Genomic DNA, 4,152 nt, shown 5'->3' on the forward strand with positions numbered 1-4,152 from the left:
AATATTTTAAAAAAAGTAATAAAAATTATTAAAATAATAAAAACCTTGCAGACCGTTTAATACTTATTTACATGATTATCTCATTTTTCCATACATTGAGAATTCTCACATTTAATTTGTCAGAAACCATGTGATGACATTAAAAGTATCAATTTATCATGTCTTTGAATTGAATTCATATACATTATTTGATACAAAATTCATCTTCAACCTTCAGCAACTTACAACCCTTATCATGCTCTCAAAATTTTTTGCTCATCTCGTATCAAATATTTTAGAAAACAATTATCATCTTCAAAATTTCAACCGAAAACAAAGTTTTAATACCAGTTATACTCCGAAGAAGTTTTTAGGTAAATTTCTTAATATATTTTATCCGATCTTCAAGCTCTATGATATCAGATTTTCAGAAAATGAAAACAAATTTTCAAGGCATAGGTATCATGGCTCTGACTCCAAATGTAAGAATTTTTCTCAAAATTTATGTTTCTACACATTTATAAACATGATAAACAATATGTGGAAGATGATCGAACGTTACCTCCAGCCATCGAATGATTTGTAAGTTTTTGGATTTCCTCCGATTAAAACCTTCTAAGCACTCCAACACTCTCTGTAGATGGTGTATTTTGTTCTTATGAGTTGTGTACTTAGGGACCTCAATCACCAGTATTTATAGGCCTCTCATACCATCAATGAGTGATTGCGGGAGCCTTATTGTTAAAAGAAGATGCGCATATGCGTCTCAATTTTCTAAAGTTGAGGTAGCGTACGCATATTTTTTCAAAAGATGTAGGCAATGGCCGTCACTATTTTCTACATGTTTATTCTTCTTTTGATATAGATCACTTTTTCTTACGAAGCATGCAACTAAACTTAATTAAATACAAAAAAAGAATCTATAATCTCATAAAATGCAGCGGAAAAAAGAAAAAAAGATCAATTAGTTAATGCAACCAAATCGAACTACTGAATCCAACAATATAGTTCAAAGTCCAACAACGGAAATAAACCTCCTCCTGCAATCACTGCTAGCTCTCTGCCTGCTCCCATCTGGTCTGTCCAACTTAAGAGTGCCCCGTTGAATGGTATGTCCAAGAACATAAAACCGAGGAAGTGAGCGATAAACCGCCATATACGAAAGTATGAATATACAGTTCTATATGATGCATGCATGCAACATGTACTGGATACCAGAGATCAAACAAGATCAGTCTAGAAACTTCATGGCCTGTGGCACTTTGTGTCATTCTCAAGAGGTGGCTCCCACACCAAATCAGTCATGGACAAAAATGTCAATGGCCATCGTAGTCGACGAAAGCGGCTCACGATGTACAATCATCCAAGAAGAAAGAGGGCTGAGCGACCCTCATCAACAGGGCTATCTAAATGGTATGATATGTTCAACGTGATATGCATGCAACATAATAATAGTGACATAAGATATGCAACAGAATAACATGTCTAGTAAAATGAGACACATAGAAATGCATACTCAGCCATAATATCTCGGAAGTAGTTATGTATCTCTGAACAAATGGTCTATGGATCCTAAGCTTCGGTCCTAGATAACATAATCAACATACTGATCTAATCATACTCCAACCCTATACAAGTTTATAGAGCTATACTTGCGTATGTCGTTAACCCTTTGATGTTAAAAGCCTCGCCTCTCTATCCTAGCTTTGTTGCGACTTCAGTAGCGCCTAACTACTCGGCGGTCCTCGATAATATGGCTAGAAAACACTAAAATATGGTTTGAAACGAGAGAATACTCAACCATAATCATGCAGAATTCTGAAGTTCAGATTACCTATTTATAGGCAGAGTTCGGACCGTCCGAACTCATATTCTGATGGTCCAAACTATGCATGCGGCTACGTGTCACGCTTGATTTGCCACCTTTCTGGACATCTGGGTTCGGAAGGTGTTAAGAGTAGGTCTCTTGTGAGACGGTCTCACGAATCTTTATATGTGAGTCGGGTCAACCCTACCGATATTCACAATAAAAAATAATACTCTTAGCATAAAAATTAATATTTTTTCATGGATGACCCAAATAAGAGATCAGTATCACAAAAGACGACCCGTGAGACCGTTTCACAAAAGTTTTTATCAGGTGTTAAATGCTACGTGTTGGTGCACTTCGACACATAAGTTGTCTTGTTAGTCTTGCAGCTGAGGATGTTTCGAACTCTTGGCAAGGTCCGATCTTACTTCAGTGTTGGTCCCACTTGCGGTAATTCGAGATAATAAAACTCAAAAATAAAGAATAAACTGGACACCGAGATTTACGTGGAAAACCCCTAAAAAATATTAGGGTAAAAACCACGGGTAAGATGAAAAGAATTTTCACTATAATATTTTGTGGTGTACAACTCACTCACTGTGTTTCCAAAGTGAACACACACTCTCTTAATACAGGAGAACAAACACCTCACAAATATTATAGAACTAAGCACTCAAATGCTATAGATGAGAGAAAACACGAAAAGGGATGATTTCAAAATGAAAGGGGGAGCTCTATTTATAGAGTCTCTGTCAGTGTGAAGACGCGTTAAAAACGCGTCTTCTGAAAATTCCGCGAAATTGCCTTCTGCTGATTGCCAACCCACGTTTTTAATTTTATTTGACTGGTCCCACATTCTTTGAAAACTCTTGCCGACATTTCTTCCACTTGGAGATTTGATTGAGAATCAAACACATCTCCACACATCCTTTCAATCTTGCCATTACATGTTGCTTACGTTTCCGCTAGACCACTTGAGGATCTACACCAATCAAACTCATCAGTGTTCACTGGCTTGGTCAGAAAATCAGCTATGTTATCCTTTGTATGGATCTTTTGCATATCCACGCTTCTTTCTTCTACTACTTCCCGCACAAAGTGAAATTGTACTCCAATGTGTTTCGTCCTGGAATGAAAGGCTGGATTCCTTGCAATGTGCAAGGCGCTCTGACTGTCACAAAACAAAGGAACATTCTCTTGTTTGTGTCTGATCTCCTCCAATAACCTTTTAATCCATATTGCCTCCTTGCAACCTTGAGTAGCTGCCATGTATTCTGCCTCTGTTGTAGATAACGCCACAACTGTCTGCAGTTTTGAAACCCAGCTTACTGCTCCCCCTGCAAGTGTAAACACATAACCAGTAGTAGATTTTCTCTTATCAGGATCACCAGCATAATCTGAATCGACATAGCCCCTGAGTGTAAAATCTGATCCTCCATAACATAATGCAGCATTCGAGGTACCCTTAATGTATCTAAGGATCCTCTTAACAGTGCTCCAATGCTCTCGTCCAGGATTCGCCATATACCAACTAACTGCTCCCACTGCTTGAGCAATGTCCGGTCTTGTACAGATCATGGCGAACATCAAACTTCCCACTGCTGATGCATATAGTACTGAGACATCTCCATCCTCTCTGCTTCACTGCTAGGACACATCTCGGAGGATAACTTGAAGTTAACAGGAAGAGGGGTCGATATTGGCTTGCTATCTTGCATGTTGAAGCGTTGCAAGACTTTCTTCAAATAATTTTTCTGGGAAAACAAAATCTTTCTGTTACTTCTGTCTCGGTTAACTTGCATCCCTAAAATCTTGTTTGCTGGTCCCAAGTCCTTCGTATCAAATTCCCTAGCCAACTGTGCCTTCAATCCTTGGACCTGATCTTTGTTGGGGCCTGCTACCAACATATCGTCCACATACAACAGCAAAACGATATAATCATCACCAGACCTCTTGAAATACGTACAAGAGTCTGCACTCAGTCTGTTGTATCCAAGACTCATGATATAGGAATCAAATCTCTTGTACCAACACATCGGCGCCTGTTTGAGACCGTACAGAGATTTGTTCAACCTGCATACCAAGTTCTCTTGCCTTTTTCCGCAAAACCTTCTGGCCGGAGCATATAGATTTCTTCTTCAAGATCTCCATGAAGAAACGCCGTTTTCACATCTAGCTGTTCTAGATGTAGGTCAAACACCGCACACAATGTCAGCACCACTCTGACTGTTGTAAACCGAAATACAGGAGAAAATATCTGATTGAAGTCAATTCTTTCTTTCTGAGCATACCCTTTTACGACCAATCTAGCACGATACCGCTCCACTTGGTTATTGCCATCACGCTTGATCTTATAGACCCAT

Source organism: Primulina huaijiensis, chromosome 12 (genome assembly GCF_012295235.1).
Source record: "Primulina huaijiensis isolate GDHJ02 chromosome 12, ASM1229523v2, whole genome shotgun sequence".
Lineage (NCBI taxonomy): Eukaryota > Viridiplantae > Streptophyta > Magnoliopsida > Lamiales > Gesneriaceae > Primulina > Primulina huaijiensis.